Here is a 23279-nt window from a genome sequence, read left to right as displayed (position 1 = left end):
ATATAATAATAATTATATAATTTCGGTCTTTTATTTTTTCCTACGCCTTTCATTGTAAAATTGGATTTTATTCCCTGGCGTTTATCGTCCATTGCTGAATTGCAGAAATAGATTTATTTTTGGAAAAACTGATTCGGAATACGAAATTTGGAAAGATCGTATCTGGACGCAGATTGGAAATGATGTATTGACACTCCATTTTTTTTCAAATGAAAAAGACTAATTAATTAACAAGAAATGAAAAGAAGTCATTCTAGAGAAAGTCAGATACAAAAATAAAAATGTTTTTTCAACTTAAAAAATTATAATGAGGCTTGGAAGAAATCCGGATAATTAATTTTTTTCCTGTTAGAACGACCCATATAAATAAATTATTCAAATTTAAAATGGCTAATTTGACTTTTCACATCATTTCTTTATATACAACTTTTTTTTATCCAAAAAAGCTAAATATCAAGAACCTTAAGATTCCTCCTTCTGACCATAGTTCGTAGGCAATAGGTTTTTAAGGATATCGTGTTTTATAATTTTTTAAAATAATTTCTATCTCTTTTTTGTCTACAATAAAATGCAGTTACGAGTATAAAAATAATAAAAGGTAAAGATAACCCGTAGATTAGATGCTGATACCACAAATCAATGTCTACCCACGTCTACACAACGACTCTCGTTCAAACCCAAATCTACAAGATCAGTCTTTACGCGATCCTCTCACCAACACATCGGTTTACCCCAAGGACGTTTACCCGTAGAGTATTAAGCTCAAGTGTTTATTAACATTTTAGGGAACCGTTTGCTACTAAATCCCACAACCTAACAAGCACATCTTATTATAGCCTGAATTTCCTAGCTACAGTTCAAGCAATTTGGCGTTGTGTAGCCTCCTAAATTCTCAGTTTAGCCCGTTCTTCGGTTCGAATATTTTAAAAATTAGTTACTGATAAATGTGTAAACATTACAAAACTGAAGGGGATGAAAATATAAAACATTCTTGAGTGTATGAATTTTAAATTTTGTCTAACTACTGTTTTAAAAAATGCCAGAAGTCATTAAACTTCAATGACATTGAAAACTTTATTCTTATTCTGGGATAATATTTTTGTATTGACCAAAATATTTTTTATTTAATAATTCCTTTCAAATTCGGAATCGTACAAAATCCCATTTTTGATTTTAAAGGGTTTCATAGGTATGTTGTATTATTGTATAATAGTACAGGCTCCTTCAAAACACGTTCAAGTCACTGTTAAATATTCAAAGAAGAAAATATCAGTTGTTGTTTTTTAAAGCAGGTAATAAATATAAATATATGCATCATAACATCCACATTTAAATAATACTTGTCGTAATATCAGACACCGAATTTCATTAATTTTCTATAACTGAGTAGATAAAGTTCAAGTAACTCCACAAAGTTATTATGAAACTTTGGCACAATATTGTGAATTGGCAAGCCATAATATTATGAAATATATAATTGCTTGTATAAAACATGTTCATAACGCCTATTTAATTTTTAGAAAATAATTTACATGTTGTTATTGTCTTTATTGCGAATGAAAATAATCTTGAAGCCTTTTGTAACAAGTAATTCTAAATATTATAAGGAACGCTGCAGACTAGTATAATATGAAATTATACAATTAAATTATAATGGAATTATGTTAGAATAAATGAATAATTTATTTTTATAATTATAATTTAGTCTAATAATTAAGGCTGAGCGAACCCGAAAGATCTTTGCCGATATCACCAATCGTTCTTTACATAGATCTGTCCAGTGGCGCTCCTCAAAACGTAAATCTACTAAATCTCAAACGCAATCCTCCCATATACGTTCCGGCCTACCCCTTGGACATTTATTAACACATTAGGGATCCGTTCTTTACTAAGCCCCACAACCCTTACACACCCATCTTATTCTTTGCAATGCTATATAAGATGGATACCTGAATTATATTTACCGGATTCAGTTCCTTAATACAATTCAGTATTAATAAATAAATCTAATTTTAATATACAAGTACATATTAGTCATTTATTTTGGAAATAATCAATTTAACTCAACTTAAAAACCAATAAATATTATTCATAATAATAACATATAATATACCTCTATACCTTTCGAATATGAAGTTAAAATCCAAGTTGAACTCTAATAAAATATTGAAAAAGGTAAATATCATTTTTTGAACATTGTTCTAATATTTTGTTTACAATTTTCATTTATTTAATTAAATACATAATTCTGAAAAGCTTTTATCTCAAGATTTCACTAATCAAGGCCATTTTCAGAGATAAAGTCCTAGTAATGAGTGTCATATTGAATAGTCGATCTCAACTGAGAATTTGATGTTAAAAATGTCATATAGCCATAAACGTATAATGAGATTGTGTTATATTGCATTTGATAATTATCAGTGTTATTATGACGGTTAAAATGTCATTTTTAGGAAATAATGCATCGGCAACAAGCTCCCAGGTGAGTCATTTTTTAAAGATTTTACTTGTCTTTCGGTTAAATCAATAACGTAAAGATTATTGTTGATTTGAAAGTGATTATAGTAGCTTTGAAGACACGTTGACAAACTATTTGCAAAAAGGTGATAATAATGGTTACTTTGTCACATCATCAAAAGCTCTCGGTTTCAAACAAATTTTTTTTAACATGTTTTCGCTTCCTTGCAAAGAGAAAGATATGCTTTGAATTTATGATGGAATGAATGAAAAAAAAATAATGCCCGTATAATTAAATATTTTCACGTTGAATAATACGTTAAAAACTTTAAGGAACGAAATTATAATTCATGGAGCTGTTGGCACAATATTTATGAAATTTCTGGGATTGTGCGGGTTGTTATTGATCTCGTATTCAGTTTATCAAACTCCATTTAATATTTTCTCGATGCGCATGTATTACACACGACTTTTTCCGTAAATTTAATTACGAAATCACAAATCAAATACTAAAATTTATTCTGAAACTTGTAAAACTAATAATTAAATATTCAATAAAAAAAATATAGTTCAAATGTGATAATTGTTATTTTATAAAACGTTAAAAAATACATATCACGTAATGAAATAGAGATAATATAAGTATTTACGACAAAACACCTCAGTACAAGAGGAATTATTTTCAAATTAATATATGATAAACATAATTAATACATAAGAAAAATATTACTAAGCGGAATAATAATTACATAATAGGTTTTTATTATCTAAACTAGATTCTGATTTTGATATATACGTATAAATGTATAGTAACGTTTTCCTGTTTACATGTCCTCATTGGACATTTTGCGATTGAGCACTTGAGCACTAAGGATACTTGAAGATATTAATTTGTTACGCTTTATTTGCTTAATTTTTTTTCCTGTTTTAATACTTAATAAAAATGATCTGTTTCTGAAACTAGTGATCCAACACGATCCAATTATAGAAATAATGAACAGTGTTTTTACAACCTACATCTATGGAGGCTCTAATTCCTGCTACCAGTGAAAGTTGCCACAGGAATCCAAACTGGGATTTCCATATTACTTTAACAATGATAGCTTGAACCCGCTCCATTTTGTAAAATCATGTCTGTATAAAAAAAATACAATCTTCCCGATTATTATCCTAGTTCTTCTTTGGTCAAAGGTAAAATATATTAATTAAGTAGTTTCTATTCGAAAGCAATTATTGCAATTTTCTATTTGGGCCATTAAATAGCCTTCTTACTACAATTCTTTAGTCCTTCCGACGTTTCGGACGGCGCTAATACATATTCTACGATTTGGAAAGTGTCTTATATCGCTTATCTGGTTATGATAATACCCATGATTTTTTAAAAAATAAAATCGCTATTTAGTCTCAAACAACGCATTCAAATTATTTTTTTTTTACCTCCCAAGAAAGTAAGCCATCTTTTTTTGGCATGACATCATTTCGACATAAGCATACGCTAGGCTTTACTCCTCAGTTCGAGTGTTATATTAATTGATTTCGATTTTTTAGTTATCATTGTTGTTTATATAATTAACTATTATGATTTATATTCCTTATAACGCTGTTGTGCAGTAGCTAATTGCAAAAGTCCTACTATGAAGACTACCCAAGACCTGTTTATCCAAGATCCAGAAAATGTCAAAACTAGAAATATTTTGTTGAAGAAGGGATGCAATATTATTTCACTACCTCTCGGACGTTTACACGTCATTTTATTGTTTGCTATACATTCGTTACTCAACCTAACACGCCCATCTTGTTCGCCACTATGATATAACTTGAATTATATGTACTGGTTTCAGTTTCCTCAATTCGAATTCCATAATAAGGCAGAAATCGGAGCTAAAAAACAATAGATCCCATTAAGCAAAAATCTGGTCCCTAATTATAATTATGCTTTGGTTACGGTTTGACAAAAAAATGACCAAATTTCTGTTACAAATTAAACAAAAATTACCTCAAAGTGGAAAAGTTATGCCAAAATTGTGTATAATAAAAATTAATAGTAAAGAAGAAAACATTAAGTCATTTTTCAAAACTTAGTAACTATTTTTAGAATTAGAGCCTAAATATAGACAAACCGTTAGAAACGTGACATGAATTATGGTGTGTAATTGGTGAAAAAAAATAATTGATGAAAGAGGCTATTTAATCGTTCACAAGGAAAAATAAAGTAAGATACACTTCTTTTTTTTTTTTTAAATTATTCCGTCGAAGAACAAAATCGTGATTTTATTATTACGCTCATGTTTTATTTTGAGGTTTATCTAATTCCATATTCTCTGTTATATCACATCGAAGCTCTTAACGTAAAAGGAGAATAGTTAAGTTATTATTATTTACATAGCCTGCTTACTGCTTACTGTTTACATTTAGTTTGCTCGGGTTTAGCGCCCTTATTGCTAAGGTCAAGAACTAGTTGCAGTAGAAGCCGATCGGCCGCTGTCCCAATTAATGGATTCTACTCTGCCAAACCTGTCACCTTACTACATCCGACTTAGTACTTTCCAATAACTTTCTTTCTTATAACCTGTTTCGAAAGAGGTTGTTATACGGATATACCAGCTAAATATAACACTTTGTAGAACGTGTCAGGAAATTAATAAACAGTTATAAAAGAAATGAGAATTTATGAACAGTCAAATAATTTTTACTATTACAGACTACTATGGAAGAGCCTGTATCAGTCCCTGAACAAAATATAAAATTATTTTTTGCCATCGTTCTGTCCGCGCCACGATTTTTTCTATAGGTCATGCGACTAACTACGGATCCTCACACAAAACTGAAAAGACAGGAAACTGCAGGTCAATTCCAACTATTACAGCACTTACTTGACAAACGGTTTAAACATGCAATCCATTACAAAAGACTGTTCTACATGAAAGGGCTAATCTGGAGCTTTGGGACTCCACTAAACCTTCAAATTCCAACCCATCCCAATTCCAACAATCCAAACTCCTCAATGCTCTTTACTTTGTCACAAATAAAATTATTTATAAAGATCTCAACGTTCTATAAGCAGATACCAATCCTTCCATAGTAAACTGCCTAGCCACCCAAACTCACTAGTTTCTAACCTTGCCTCCTCTTCCATTCCTGAAAATTCTCAGAGGCGTATGAAAAAAAGATGGCCTCGAGGCTTTCTAATGTAGAAATGTTATTAGATGTGTATATATATAAATACCGATGGGTAGTTCCTCTAAGTGTCTGTATCATACCATTATAATCTATCAATCGGACTAGATTGAATACATTTTTCCCAAATCATTTTTTTAATAATAATGAATCATAAAAATTGTTGATGTTGAACAAATCACCGGTTAATGTTTGGAGTAAATACTAGATTTCTTGTCAAGATGAGTAAGAGGAAGGCATTAGTATTCTAGGTGTTCAAGTTCTTGGACTCAACTGTACAGAAGAGTCCATATTGAATAGTCGCGGCAACTCAGTCCTTTAGTAACAAAAGATAACGGTTACATAGCAACGGGTTAGTTCCTACAGAAACCAGGATTCCAATGCGGGAGAACTGCCCATCCTACCCTAACTGTAAGCTTCGATGTCATAATACTTCTGAATAGAGGGTATCCACTTTAAACCAAAAGACTTTCAAGGTTTTTCTCCGCAGAATGGAAATTCATCCGTTGAAGGTTAAGAGAGGTAGAATTTGTCTTCTAATTTTAATTGTTTAAAGATAAAAATTATATATCATACTAGCAGACCCGGGAATGCTTCCCAATCGCTAGACTTAGGGATGTAGATAGATTAATGAATAAAATTGAAGGTTTGATATAAATCAATATATTTAGTTATTTATACATTGGGTTAATGATTGAATCAACCGGTTATTATATCTATATAGTTTATAGCAGTAAATAACATTATGTAATAAAAACCTATGGTGAAAAAATATTAATAACTTCAACACGACTCAACTAATCTACACCAAACTTGGGAGTGGTTTAGGACTCTATAAATTGCACCAAAGAGCACAGACGGGATCTGATTATACAAATCAGAACCGGAGATATAAAATAAAACGTTTGAAAAGTTTTTCTGTATTTAAAGTTAATTCTTCGCCTTGGACTGTTTTTGTTAATGTAATGTAGGTTAAAATATCAGGCATTGAGTTTTGCAACGGTTGTATTAACGTAGGAGTTGGATAAAATGCAGATGACAACAGTACAAGAGCCGGGAAGGGAAAAAGCCAGTTATCTCATCCCAATTTTTGATTACTGTAATGAAAACTATGTATAATTACTAGTCAAAATTGATGAATCTGTCAAGTATAGTTAGGGGGAATTAAAAATGGCGGCTGTTTCAAAACCTTAAAAAAACATTAATTTTTCATTCGGAGACCTATATCTTTACAACTACCAACAGCAATAGAAAATCTAAGGGAGCATCATTTAAAGTTGAGTAAATTTGCTAAAATTTAAGCCCTAATAGAACTATTTACGTTCAATAGTTCTCGAGATATATAAAAAAACAATTTGTCATAAAAATGTACTGAAATATCAGTATTAAGTGAATCTATTTTGAGAAATCCATATCTCAATAACCATTCGACGTACAAGTGTCTATTAGCACTAAAATTAAAGCTAAATAATTGTACTATAAAGTGGTTTATGACTTTTATCTTCGTAGGAATAGTAGTTTTCATGATTTATGAAAAACTTTTTTCGGAAACCATTGGACGTATATATGTCAGCTAGCACTCAAATTAAAGCTACTTAAATTGGAGTGCTAATAGACATCTGTGCGTCAAATGGTTTTTGAGACACAGATTTTTCAAAATAAATTCACTAACTGCCGATCTTTCAGTAGATTTTTACGAAATGTTGCTTATTTAAAAGCTATATCTCGAGAACTATTGAACGTAAATAGCTCTATTAGGGCTTACATTTTAGCAAATTTATTATTCTTAGATTACTATTACTCTCTTAGATTTTCTATTATTGTTGTTCGTTGTACAGATATATAGAGCTCCGAATAAAACATTAATTATTTTTAACCTTTTGAAACAGCCGCCATTTTTTATTCCCCCTACCTATAATTTATTTTATATATTTTGACCAGTAATTATACCTAGTTTTTCAATTAAGTAATCAAAAATTGGAGTGAAATAACTGCATTTTCCATCCTCTTGGGCTCTTGTACTTTGAAAAGTTATGAACAATGGTTACCGGAATAAATAAAAAATCATCCAAATAAACCAAGGTGAAAAATTTCTAATTTTTAAGTTCTTTGAAAAGTGGTATTTGAGTGTTTCAAATGACGCTAAAAATGAATATGACTTGTTTTTTCCTTTAAAAAAAATTGTTTACTTAATTAGATTCTTCATTGTTTTTTTTTTGTTTTTATTTTTAGAGAAAAAAAATTTTTATTCTTCAGAAAGAGTCTTATCGATTGGCAATTCATTTCTATGAAACCTTATAAGGCTATTAAATCTAAATTTGGTAATTTAGGTTAAAATATCAGACATACAGCTTTCCAACGGTTGTATTAACTAAAATAATGCATTATTTTATAATGGATAAAATGAAGAAGAGTTATAAACGATTTTATGAACTATAGTCACCAGAAGAAAAAAAAAATACTCCAAAAGAATGAAGAACAAAAATTTTGAATTTCTTAGAAAAATGGTCTTTGAAGGTTTCAGACGAAGACTTTTTCATGAAATAATTTTTTTTTTACCTATTTTAATAAAATCTTCAATTTTTTTATTTTTAGTGAACATGAAATCGTTTAATAGAATCAGTAACATTTTTTCTTATTCCTCAGAAAGAAAGAAATCGGTTAGCATGTAATAAGCATGAAAAAATGCATACTTTCTGAGATTCGTGTCAAAAATGCTTACTTTTGTTAATTTTTTTTTTCACTAGATAGGATGATTCACTAATAATGGAAATACATCATTATTCTATTTCGAGAGAGATAAAAAAAGATTTAAAGTCCTAAATAACTAACACATTAATTTTCCAAAGACTTCTGTGTAATAGCAACGTAATCCCAATTTACTAACATCCCTGACAGGCCTATCCCTAAGCAATGAGTACTAATCGTAACACAATGTGTTATTCTGGCATTCTGGGAGGATCGAAATAGAAAAACGGACTAATTTTTAAAGTGTTTCTAACATATACGCTAAGTGTAATATGGGCAGATATAAAAAAAAATATTAATACCGAATTCTGAAAGGTTTAATATTTTTATTTTGAAATAAACCACTGTGTGACCAACGTATGTTCTGTTCCAAGAGTAGGATGTAAACTGATTTATTTCTTGATCGGGCAAAGATGGTGATGTAAAAATTAATAATTGATTTTATTTATTTTTTTAAATATAATTACATGATAACGATTAGTTTTCCAAATATTTTTCGTTCGATTGCTCACTATTAGTTTTGTATTACATGTATAAGTTAATTACTTTTGTAGTATAGTAATGGCAGGAATATTTTTTCAAATATTCTGTTTTTTAAATTTCTCATCCGCCGTATTTTTTTTTATGACAAACAGCAGCAAATACATATTTTTATGAAAATTTAATTAGTTTGAAGTAGATCCTCAAATCTATTTGATCTATTAATTTATTTTATTTTTTCTACACCACTAAAACCAAGGGTCTTGGTTTTATTATTTCGTAAGAAAAGGACTATTTATAGACAAACGGTAGTGCAAGGAGGTGCTTTGGTCAAGTTCATGCTCAACAGCCAATTTATACATGCTTATTTTCCCAAAAAGAGTCTCTTCACTCAAGGAACTATGGCTGATACAACAGATAATTTATTTTATTTTATTTCATATCGTAGTATTTATTAAATTAAATTAAATTAAATTTATTTTGTTAATTTATTTTAATAATTTATTTATTTATATTACTCTACTATTCGCTAACTTATTTAGATGTTCAAACAAAATTTAGGAAACTTTTTTCCTTACAGTTTTTACCATTAGTAGGGCTACATTATTTCTCTAATCGTTATATTTTTAGTATGAAAATATTAATATTATAATAGTTAAATATTAAGACTGATAATAAGTTCTTGAAACAAAAAAAACTTCACAATTAGTTTTCCTCCATAATTATTTTATGGATCAGCCATATCAGGACTGCTTTCTTATTTCAATTTTGTTTTGCCTATAATTTGCAACCAACGAATTATGATAACTTCGGATTATATTATATATCACGAACTCTTTTTAACACATAACAATTGCGATTTGCTTATACCATCGGTAGATTATCGCCATTCTCATCTCACAATCGTTTTGTTGTTTCGCCTTCACAAGGAGACATAAACTAAAACACTTCTTTTTAAATTGTAATTGGCTCTTCAATTCTTCAACTGTCGTAGGTAATTGGGCAATTATCGCCCTGCGGAAAATGCTAAACTAACTAAAAGCACTGTTAATTGTTGCTCACTGACTGGAGAGCCGGTGTTAATTGCACTTTGCCTTACAGTGATTTAAACAGTCTATGTAATTCCTCGAAAATTTTCGGGATAATGTTTTGCATAATAGAAATATAAAAATGATTAAATATTTCAATAATAAGAAATTTAAAGTTCTTAAACTTCTCCCCTCGGTTTCCGAGTGAAATTGAAAAGCTCTACAAGGACCACTAGGCGCCAATCGGATTGATAATAAAACCAAAAATAGACGGAATGTGGATAATGGATTATTGAGAAAATTCTGAAATCCAATTATTAAAAAATTTGTTGTGAAGAGGGGAGGAAATTCTCAATAATCTTCCACTTCGAATTTTCAATATAACAAATAACAAATATTTTCCATAATCCATCCGTCTTAAACATACAATGCAAAGGTCAATCTTCATTTATTATTTATTATTAAATATTTTCTGTCAATTCGATTGACTGTGCATGGGCTCTTAAAAGTGTTGTAACATTTTTCAAACTTTTCAGGGATCAGAATCATACTTTACCTTTGACCAAATTTTCCAAACTTTAAGGACTGATTAATTGCTAGCATCAGTCAGGTTAAGTCAGAAAGAAGCCTGATAAATCGTTTTATAAGATTTCGTACTTCAATTCTAATTATTTTAACTTTGTGGTTTTTTCTATAGTCAATTTGTCTACATATTTTTTTTCCCTCACGTCAAAGAAGCCTCTAGAATCTAGAGGACGAAATATTTATAAGAAAAGTTCTTGAAGATCCAATGTTCATTATCACAAAAAACAAATTTTATTTTGACGTTCAAACAGTGCATTTTTCCCTAAAAAGAGTTTTGAGATATGTGTCATTTCAGAAAAAGAATTGTATTGTTTTCAACTTTCAAACTCCTTCCCTCTGGTTATCAAATCAATTCTTCTGGCTTTTCTATCAAGGAAATTAATTTTTCATAGTAATATTTCATCTTCAAGTTATAGGAGTCTCTGAAAATTTAAGGATGAAATACTATGATGAAGAATTCATCTCCTGACATAAAAAAAATAATTTAAAATATTATTTGCAATAATTTGAAGAATACGTGTTTTGTAGAACTTTTTTTGTCGCTATTCCCTGTTGTCTTTAAAAATTTAGATACATGGGTTTCACTCCTAGTAGAACAGTACGTCCCAGTGGACACTTTGAATTGTCTATAGAGTAAAGTAACTACAAGAATGGGATTGCATCCTCGTACCACTTGGACACCTTGCCACCTACCACTGAGACACCTTGCCACCTACCACTGGGACACCTTGCCACCTACCACTGAGACACCTTGCCACCTACCACTGGGACACCTTGCCACCTACCCCACTGGGACACCTTACCACCTACCACTGAGACACATTGAGACGCCTTCCTCTACCACTTCGACAAAACCCATTTTCCAAACAAAACAAAATGAAAAAAAAAAGCCTCATTAAGAGTTTATACATTAGCCTTATAAACTCTTAATGAGGCTTTTTTTTTTTTCATTTTGTTTTGTTTGGAAAATGGGTTTTGGTTTTCTCAATTTTTTCATAATGGGTGGTAAAAGCCAATTTAAAAAAAAATGTTGTTTTTTAAAAGTTTAATTGAAATCAATAACAATTGGTTTCAGGAAACAATCTCTTTGACATTTTTAAAAATTCGATTTAAATAAATTATATTTATTAATCTTCCAATCACTAAACTGGATGGGATGTTTTAAGTTTTTTTTTTACGTGTTTTTTTATTGCATAAATGTATAATATAATAATATTTACCATATTATTTTGTGATATCCCCATATATAATACTAATTACATTTTGCATAATTATTCTATTTTACATTTTGGTAAAACAAACGGATGGGGAAAAATAATTAATGAATTCAAATAAATTCTGTTTTAATTTAGAGTGCATTTTAGATATTCTAGAGTAATATGAACAGTTATTGATAAATGATTCTGAGCTATTTATTTTGAAATAATTGTATTTTTTTTTTCTAATATTGATTGAGCTAGCAAAGCTTCATAAGAGGCCGGCATAAGATGACAGCTAGTACCGCTTTGTATAGTATTAATTAAACTTTTAATTTTACTGGATAATTTTGATTTTTTTTATTAAAGTATGGGTACATTTTAAGTATATAATAATTTTCCTTGCGCTTTCCAGTTTTGAAATGGTGTGTTAGTTGAATAATAGTTTGTTGTCTAAAGTGACTAATAAGTATTTAACTGTTTGATCCAATACGTTATATACGTAAAATAAAACTAATCTCTATAAGCCATATTTATCAATTGTTCCAACACATCATGAAAGTATTGAAAAAGTTAAAATATTAACAGAATATAAAATCAGATAATATTTTAAATTTATCTAAAACCTAATCCTCAGTTTTATTATTATTGATTGCTTTTAGTTGATCAGGGCTAAATCTGAACTAATCTTATCACGTAAATCCAGGCATATAATCGTAATTTAGGAGATCCTGATAGAAGAAATATGAATCTACATTACGATAACCACAAATAGTACCAACAAGGATTAAAATCAAATTGCTTTGTTTATTGGACAACTCGTGCCTTGGTGACTAGATAGATAAGTAGACCAGGTAGTGAAAGTAGACCTTTAAAGCATTAAGGTTATTAAATCCCCCCCCCACACACAATATTACCTTATTACGTTTCCACAGTTTTCTCCATTATACAAAATGTCAATAGAAACCCTTCGTGGCCATTTTAGTCGCATTATTCGGTGTAAGAGGTTGACGAGCGTAAAAATGGCTTATCCGGATTTTTTTTAATACATATACAATACATTTTTACCCTTAAGCCACATCTGATTCTGTTACCTGTCATACGTTTCATATAATGGTAGGCGACGCCATAAATATAATTTTAGTTTACAACTGTATATTTATTGTAAGACGCATAGTCTGAATAACAAATGTATTATAACCGATATCGGATAACTAACCTGGAAGTATGGTCAGTTTTAGAAAACATTAAAAGATAATAATGGAAGAACTTTGATTACCCTTGCGTAATAAAAAAAGGAAGATGGTCCGGGTGCGGTCAAAATAAATTAAATAGTAAATAAACTATTTATTGTGAGCCAAATAAACCACAATTGTTCCTATTCATCCCTCTATTTTCAATCCGCTGGTGTTCCTCAAGGTAGTATTCTCGGTCCCATCCTCTACACCATCTATACAGCTGATATACCAACAACTCCTAACACTATCCTTACCACGTATGCTGATGACACATGTGTGCTCACAGTTAGTAATAACCCTTTGATTGCATCCCAAACTCTCCAGTCCTATACCACAATCCTCGAAGAATGGTGTCGAAATTGGAGGATAAAAATAAATCCCAACAAATCAGATTTACTCTTCGTCGTAAACCTGCCGACTGCCCTACAGTATACTTTAATAATGTGGCTCTTACTCCTGTAGAACAGATTCGTTATCTTGGACTACATCTTGACAAACGACTAACCTGGAATCCTCACACAAGACTGAAAAGACAGGAAACTGCACGCAGATTCCGACTATTACAGCACTTACTAGACAAACGGTCTAAACTTCCAACTCATTACAAAAGACTGATCTACATGACAATAATAAGGTCCATCTGGACATACGGAGTTGAGCTTTGGGGCTCCACTAAACCTTCTAATTCCTCTCGTATCCAATCTTTACAATCCAAAATCCTTCGTAAAATCCTCAATGCTCCTTATTTTCTTACTAATAAAACCATCCATAAAGACCTAAATGTTCCTTATGTAACCGATCTAGCCCGAACCCGATATTATTCCTTCCATAATAAGCTCCCTAACCACTCAAACCCACTCGTTTCTAACCTTGCTTCCTCTTCCATTCCTTCGTCAGGGCTAAAATGAAAGAGATTTGAAAAATATGCCTTCCGTTTTCTACACAATTTTGATTATTTCCATAAAAATAACAAAAATAATACTTATATTTTTAAAAAATATCTCAAAAAACAGGAAAATGCAATGTTTTTGAATATTAAAATTATAATGAACAACGGCTATTTAGTCAGCTAGCTACAACTAATAATGCCGTTTGGTTAGCATGTAATAAATATTTAAAAAAAAATTAAATCTACCCATGAAGGATCAGGGTTGTATTTTTGTAAGGAAATACTGTTACTAGAACAACGGCTGTGCAAGGAGGTGATTTGTTCAGAATCACGCTCCGGCACCAGATTTTTATCCTCTCTTCACGGGGCTGTGTGGACCCAGGAGGGCTCTCTAGCCCACAAGGCCCTAACCACTACAGTGAAATAGAAAATAATTATCTGGTACAGCAGGATTCGAAGCTGCGTCCTTAGAGTTAGTATCACTGAGCTACCCGCTCCCCATTCAATAAACATATATACTTAAAATTTGTGTTCACATTTGTCTAAGAGAAATAGAGCAATGAGGGATATTTGACAGTAATACGTCAATTTACCATGAAATGTAACGAATTATACTCTTCGTATAATTCTTTCCTTTTGATCCTTTCGTTATTTATCCCTTGTTTTTTAAATTTTTACTTTTTATTAAAAAAAAAAACATAAATATTATTTGGTCGAAACTTATTGAAAAAATGAAAACTATATTCACATCAGAGGTTCCTGATTTGAATATTCTTTTATTTTGAGCTTACTAATTTCTCTTTGATTGGAAGCTTTGTATAAATAAGTTCATTAATATCATTAAATTTTCCAAGAATTACTTAACCTGTGGTACTAAATTTATGTGTTTGAATTTTTTTTTTTTTTTTATCGGTAAATCTCAAATCGATACTGTCGTAGTAATAATCGATTTCCATGCAGTGCGATCTGAAGAAGGCTATATAGGAGAAGGCGGTTTCTCGAAGCCTATCTATTGTTAGAGCATTGCAATGGCAATCTACTATCAACCATCTGTCTTGTGCAATCTCTTCCAGGTTGCACCGTTAGCAACCAACCGGGGCGATTTCTATTTAGCTCAAGTAATAGTTGTACAGAAATATCTCTTTCTACCAAGAGACATTATTTTTTAAAGTTATGACTGTACGGTTTTCTTTTGAATTTAAAATGAAGCTATAATAATGCTAACAATAAACTTATTTTTAGTATCTGTTGCATTTTGAAATATGACCTCAGAAAAGCCTTTGAGAAGTAAGTTTTGACGGAATCAGTGATGGGAATTGAAACTGAAACTAAATAATAAATAAAAATAAATCAATAAATTAAGAATTAAATCGATAAATAGTATTAACAATGAGAAAAAAGGCAACGAGATTAATTTTCCAAAAAAGGAAAGGTCCTATTGACATTTATTTATATTTTTCATGGATAAAAATTCAATAAAAACCGAAGCAATAATTTTCGAAAATATCGAAATTGTAATTTGATAAACATCGGCAATAAATATTTATATTTGGTATATCACACCCAATATTTTTTTCAAAATTAAATATCGAAAATTAAAACGATAATTAGATTAATTGAATATTAATAATTATAGTTATAGATATTCTATATAATCTACAATATTAATTATAATTTTCAAACTAAAATTAATTATATTTTCTTATTTCTATTGTATTCGCAAATACATATATGGAACTAAATGTATAGATGAAAGGAGAGATTATTGGATAGATAAGTTAACGAGTTTTAATAAGTTTATTATTTGGAAATAGATTTGTTTTGGAATAAGCATATATTTTCTTTATTAGCAAATTTATTGTTTATTTATATTTAGGCTTGTTTAAAAATACGTATTTTTTTATCGATCATTTACTTACAATCCCCCTTGATTTTCTTGATATTTATATTTTAACTGAGTAAAAACCTGTTTATAGGAATTTTAAAACAATGAATTAGTTTATTCCGTCATATTGAATGATCAACTATCGTAATATACGAATTCGTTTTCTCGCTTTGCAATTTAAAAAATGATGCGAAACAAAAAGGACAAGAGTGATCAAAGAATTGCTTGTAGTAACCCGTTGATTCCTGTTCTTATCCTAATGGCTTTCCGCTTGTTACACCTCGCCTGCCTTGCTTGTCCTTAGAAAACATGGGAACTCTTCAAATAATATTAATAATGGAACAATAAGCATTGGATGAAAAAAAAACAGTTTTGTATTCTGAAGCGGGAATCACAAATATACTGCGTTACAAAAGTATTTGAAGCTGATTTTTACTCATTTTTATTAATTTAATTTATTTTTTTGGAGTTATTACCCATTGTTGACGTTAGGAGGACACTATACAATAAAAAAAGTAAACTTAGGAACAAAAACATTGTCTTTAAACATAAAAGGATGATTGGCCGTAGGTAAACATGAAGGAGATGGTCAGGGCTGCAGTAAAAAAGGAAGAAAAATAATAATTACTATTACTTTATTTTCTACTACCATTTCGACCTACGTTATAGGTCTTCACCAGGGCTACAATAGTAATACACAAAAATAGAGTAAATGGGGAAAAAGAGTGATAAATTATAAATTACTTTATCACTCTTTTATCCTTATATTAACTCTTTTGTATATTTTTATTTGAGCTCTGATGAAACCCTACCACTTAGGTCGAAATGTCGACAAAAAATAAATAAATAGTTATTACTATTATTCTTCTTTCTTGCTTACAACCCCGACTGACTCCTTAGCAAAAAAAATATTTTAGACGTTTTAAACATAACAGTAAACAAATATCGAAAATATATGTGTCAAATGTATTCCGAAATCATAATTTCTTATTCTTAACTCGTATCGACTGTTTACATTCTCTCTCATAATATATAATATATTCATACTCATAACATATTAATTAGGAAGTGAATTTCAAGACCTATGCGTTAAATTTGCATTTGGTGCAGTGCGCGGATCACAATAAACTCAATATTAAGTTTCACTAAATAACCAACTAACGACCTAAAGTTTGCAAAGTTAGCTGGAACTTAAACTGTGAAAGTTAACACTATTTTTTTTTGTTTTCTAATCAGAGTAGGCAAAAATTATTAACAAAAATATTTATTTTTCTGTTACTATTCAAATTAGTATTTTAGGGTTTCTCGAGGTGGTTATGACAAATATAAATTTTGCATTTTAAAAAATACAATACATCATATGGCTAAGTGGAAGCAAGAAAGCCATTATCGAGACATCATAAATAAATTAAGCATAATATAAAATGAAAAAGTATAGACATATTTTTATAAAGCATGACTCAAATATATTAAAGGTAAAGGTTTGGTAATAATTCATAAAATGAAACTAGTAAAATTAATAGGATAAGGATAAAGACAAATTTAATATTTAGAAATTACGAATCATTAAAGAGATTAAGAGATTAAATTTAAATCTTAATATTTTTCATATTTAGATTTCTAGAAAACATTGTTAATTGCCATCTTGTCTGGTCCGATGTCAAATATTTGAAAGAGAAACATTGGTTAATGTTATTTTTTTGTATAACATATCCATAACAAGACATCGCACACCACCAATGGTCACGGCAGTAAGTTAGCCATATGTTGGAAATATCCACAGGTGGTTCCTTCACCTCCGTTGATATATTTCATGAGCTATCTCCGCCAACCTCACTGCTATAAATCAGATAGGCTTCAAGTTTATGGCGGGGGCTACGTAGCTAGGTACAGATTAGTTCTTATCATCAGTTTACAAATGACAGTCTGTTATCGTAATTTTTTTTCAACTCGAGAATTAGGTGATTTCGCTTATTTTTTCTCTGAACTTAGTAAAATCTTCCTCGTAAAGCCTGAAGATTATAAGGGGTTAGTTTGAATCGAATGGAAAACACACAAAAAAAACTTTATACGATTTTATCAATCTTCATAAATGGCCATATGAAATCTCTAATTGAACACTCATTTCGCAACATAATGTTGAATTGTAATGAAGAATTCCGAATATCATCTTGGGATGATGAGTTTTTTAAGTGCTAAATCTGAAAAGAAATACGAAGGGTTCCAATACTGAAAAAAAGAAGACTGAGAAGAATTATTGAGACACAATAATTTTTTTTATTATTCAATACTTGGTCCTGTAATATTAATACTATATAGTTTCCTACACAACTAACTATGAACTATACATCTTGAAACGCAAAACCTCAAATTTTGAGAGGGCTAAAGTTTCTTTTCCAAGTCAATATCAAAGATTCATTATTGAAAATGATTAAGAAAAAATTCAAAGTAAAAATGCAACTATGAACAATTAAGAACATAGTAACATTTTATTTTTCCATTTTCAATATTCTTTTAAGATTAAGCATTTTAAATATAGAATAATCATATCATACCGTGTATTGCTGATATGCATGAATATTGCCACATCTGAAAAAAAAATTCTCTATTAGATATATCATAAAGATTGTGCCCTAGGCTGCGGTTAATTTTTTACAACCCTACTAGCTTTAGGAAAGGACGGTTTATAGGGGAGCCACGATAGTAAAAGGAACCCTACCTAAGGTTGCATCTTTGGAACACGTACATTTCAAAATGGCGACATACTTGAAAAAAAAAATAAAAAAGGCTAAGCGAACCCGAAGGTTCGGTGCCGATACCACCAATCGTTTTCTAAATTCATTCATCCAGTGACACCAGTCCAAACACAAATCTACTAGATAGGTCTTGAAGCAATCCTCTCACCTACGTTTCGGTCTACTCCTCGGACGTTTACCCGTCGGTTCTATGTTAATAAACATAATCTACACGCAACAATGTAATTCAATTAAGCGTTATGTAGCCTTTTAAATTCTCCGATTAACTCATTCTTTTTCGTCCGAATATTTATTTAATACTTTATTTTCGAAAACTATTAGGTGGTGATCCCTTAGGGTAAGAGTACTTGGTAATTGCAATTACATTGTTACAATTGTATTATATCATCATTATAATTATAATACAACTACAATTATAGTAATATGACAATGAGTGAAATAATTCTCAATAAACATATTAAAAGTTAAAGAAGCAAATAAATATTACTAATGAAGTTTAACGACAATATTTATAAACAAATTTAAATATTCACAAATTTTTAGATAAATATTACTGAAAAGCTATTTTTTTTAACCAATATTTTAGATTAGACTCATCACAGTCCTCAACTTAATTTAAATCAAAATAAAAAGATAACTTAGAAAATATATAAAAACTGGTGTAAGCGTGGGAAACTAAAGCTAAAGAAAATTAAGTCTCATGATGTTAAAAATACAGTACGTCATGAAACCTACTCTCCAGTATACACTGACAACCATTCGATACCACAAATACAGTAACATACTTGGAATTCATTTAGGAAAAGAGATAGACATGGAGACCACATGTAAAAAACAAAAATGTAAAACACTACATTTCCGTATGAGTATTATATTTCATACTGCACAGATCTTCTAAATTATTATTGGACATCTCAATAAATTTCTACATCAGATATACAACTTATATTATTGATGTAATCCGGAGAAGGCTGAAAAGGAGTTGCATGTGAGACCTCCTAGTCTGACAATATAGTTTACTCCATCGTGAAGACCCTCCACATACCACTGGGTGCTGTCTACCGATGTTATGTTCTACATATTGCATCTCATTTTCTTATTTTTTAATTTTTGTTAGTGCCAGTTCAAAGATTTGTTATGACGATAACAAAAACTGGCTTTTTTTAATCAATTAGTATTATTATTACTTCGCGGTGAAGCTTTGGAAAATCAACTATTAGGATTACATAAGAAAATGGTTTTTCACCGCCTGCTAACTGGTTCGGAACAGTCCTAATGAGGATATCTGGAGCAGGGCTATTGCACTCCTTTAGCCAACCCTCACAATGTCATGCTTCCAACCAAAGGTCCGTTCTGGGCTACCACGATTTCCACAGAGTCGCTCATATAATAGTTACTATTTTCTAATCGGATAAAGCATTACTTTTTTCTAGAAACTTTATAAGGAATAGGCGATCAATCACATTTACTCTTCGTCGTAAACCTGCCGACTGCCCTACAGTATACTTTAATAATGTGGCTATTACCCCTGTAGAACAGATTCGTTATCTTGGACTACATCTTGACAAACGACTAACCTGGAATCCTCATACAAGACTGAAAAGACAGCAAACTGCACGCAGATTCCGACTACTACAGCACTTACTAGACAAACGGTCTAAACTTCCAACTCATTACAAAAGCCTGATCTACATGACAACAATAAGGTCCATCTGGACATACGGAGTTGAGCTTTGGGGCTCCACTAAACCTTCGAATTCCTATCGTATCCAATCTTTACAATCCAAGATCCTTCGTAAAATCTTCAATGCTCCTATTATTCCTTATTTTGTTACTAATAAAACCATCCATAAAGACCTAAATGTTCCTTATGTAACCGATCTAGCCCAAACCCGATATTATTCCTTCCATAATAAACTCCCTAACCACCTAAACCCACTAGTTTCTAACCTTGCTTCCTCTTCCATTCCTGGCAATCCTCCGAGGTACCTGAAAAGAAGATGACCTCGTGACCTTATATTGTAAACTGTTTTTAGAGTTCTACTACAGGGTAGTTTCTCTACATCCTACATCATATCATTATGTCATTATGATCAAATTTACTGGTTGTATTTTTTATACAGTTGTAAATATCAATAAATAAATAAATATAAAAAAAAAAAAGAAAAGAAAAGTTTTTGGGCAAATATATAAGAACTATATTTTCCCGCCTATCGTCATTACATTTGGTAAGACTGATATGTTGCGACAGTCCACTGTCAAGGCATGTATATTTGACAGTTAAACGGTAGTTAATGCGACAATAAGTCCACTGACATTACTTGTACTATCAACGATCACACCACGTGTTTTACATTTTTGCCGTAATCATGAATACCTGACGATAGTTTACTGTCAATGAGTATACATGTGATAGTTAACGTGAGAGTTACTACACTGACATTACTAGTACTATCAACTATCATCTCAGAATTCAGTAAAATCATGACTAAAACAGTCATGTTAACATATAATATTGCCTTTTTTATATAAATCATTATTTGACCCTCATATACTTGTAAAATAAAAAAATTCTAACAAAAAATTTGTTCTTACAATGCTGAAATTGTTTTGTATATTATTTACCGGAACAAGCTACAACCTATTGAGAATCACTGTTTTGTTAATATTAATAATAGTTATTTTTGTGGGAAATTCGAAATTTCCAAAAGCTCTGTGACATCGACCTCGAAATTTAAAACTTCTTTTGTAAAATGAAATGATGAACTGTATTTAAAAGGCACTGTAAGCTTACGAAATTATTAAAAAGCCTTCCAAACAAAACAAAATTATTTTTTTTAGTTATTAAATTTTATCAAAAATATAAACGAAAAGATTTTTCGAAATATATAAAGCCTACATTTTTAAATATTAAAATTTATAATAATAAAAAGTTATCAAAGAGCCATTTTCAGCTTCACCAAAATCCGAATTAAGAACATCCTTAAGCACAATTATCCTACATGATCCTGGCTCAATCCAAGCTCGCTGGTCAATTATTTCTTTTAATGGTTTTAATGTTTTTTTCATTTACAAAATTAAACTTAACAAATCCATAAGTCACAGAAGAATGTTAAAATGCTAATATTTCGATTGTATTTACAGGAGGCAGCCCATACAATACAGCCATTTTGTTCCTATATCGATTCCACAAGTAATAAATATTATAGACAAAACATTATTTTTTTAATTCTTCACACGTTTTTTCTCCTTCAACGCAAGAGGGATTCCAACGTACAGAATACCAAGGATAAAGTTCTTGTACATTTTTTAATGTTAGATTTATGCATTGCATATACACACATTAAGTAATACTATAAGATAGCAAAAATAATTATAAGTGTTCTTATTTATTCTGGCCTTCTTTTCTGAAGTAGACCTTCATGAGACCATTAAATGTCTCTTGTAACTCAAGCATGTAACTAATTGCCCTTTTATGAAAAGAGGAGGTTTATTATTTTGCATTATTTCATGCAGTGTCTCGGTGCAACAAACAATTGAAGCTTCTGATCTTCTTAAGATCCATAAGAATCGGATTTAATTGTTATATTTATGATGTTGCTAAAACGACCTCATTAATTCCTAACATTACCGAACTAGGTTACAATCAGTTATGCATTTTGCCACATTGTTTCATCTTGTTAGGAATCGTTCTTTCTTTTGATGATGCAATCTTGCTTCAAGTGTTTTATAAGGTTCTTTTATATAGAAATTCCTTTATGCAACTGTATCGAATCTCTATGAGCCATTGAAATCATAAGGCATTTTAGCTGTCACGTTTTACAACAATGGAAATCTCTGAAATTCGTATTTTCATGAGCTAGTGAATTCTCACAGGAAACGATGTATTGAGAAAATAATTCTAGAATCTGAGGGAAAGAATATGATGAAATTTGTTATCTGTTAAGCATTGGTAACAACGGAAATGAAGGATTTATTTATGGTATCAGAAAAATATATCTAGACTAGAAGAGAGAGAGAGAGGGTAAAGGGTGTACTTATAGAATTTAGAAAATGGCTAATTTCGAATGAAATTTTATTTTTAGATTACGTAAAAACTTTTTTCTGCTTCGTGATTTCATTTTTAAAAAAATTAATTTATTAATATTTACAACTGTATTTACAATATATTCAACTAGTAAATTTAACCTTTGTTATGCAATGATATGATACAGACAGGAAAAGAATCTACCCATTCATAGAACTCCAATAACGTTTCTAGAGAAGATCTCGAGACCATCTTCTTTTGAGACGCTTAGGTGAATTATCAGGTGATAAAGGAGAAGCCAGACTAGATTAAGGTTAGATTTAGATTGAGGTTTGATAGAACTTTATTATGGAATGATAGGTATCTGGTTCTACCCAAATCGGTGATATATGAAACATTGAGGTCCTGATGGATGACTTGATTTGTTACAAAGTAAGGAGAACTGAGAATTTTGGATAAGAGAGAAATTAGATGGTTTAGTGGAGCCCCAAAGTTCAACTCCGTACGTCCAGATAGGCCTTATAAACTCAATTTAACTATATCCATATAAATGAGTTTTCTGTACTTATTTGGAAATTTAGACCTTTTGTTAAGTAATTGTTGTAATAGTCGGAATCTACGTGCAGTTTCCTGTCTTTTCAGTGTTGTTTGAAGATTCCATGTCAGTCGTTTGTCTTAACCTAATAACCTAATACTACCTAATAAGGTAACGGATCTGTTCAACAGGAATGGTAACTAAACGATACTATAGGGCAGGAAGTCATTGTTTTACGATGAATAGTAAATGTAATTTATAATGCGCTGTATATAGTT

This window comes from Halyomorpha halys, unplaced genomic scaffold (genome assembly GCF_000696795.3).
Source record: "Halyomorpha halys isolate HHAL.00 unplaced genomic scaffold, Hhal_1.1 Scaffold1437.1, whole genome shotgun sequence".
Taxonomy (NCBI): Eukaryota; Metazoa; Arthropoda; class Insecta; order Hemiptera; family Pentatomidae; genus Halyomorpha; species Halyomorpha halys.
The sequence above is the reverse complement of the archived record's forward strand: the minus strand, read 5'-3'. Positions refer to the sequence as shown.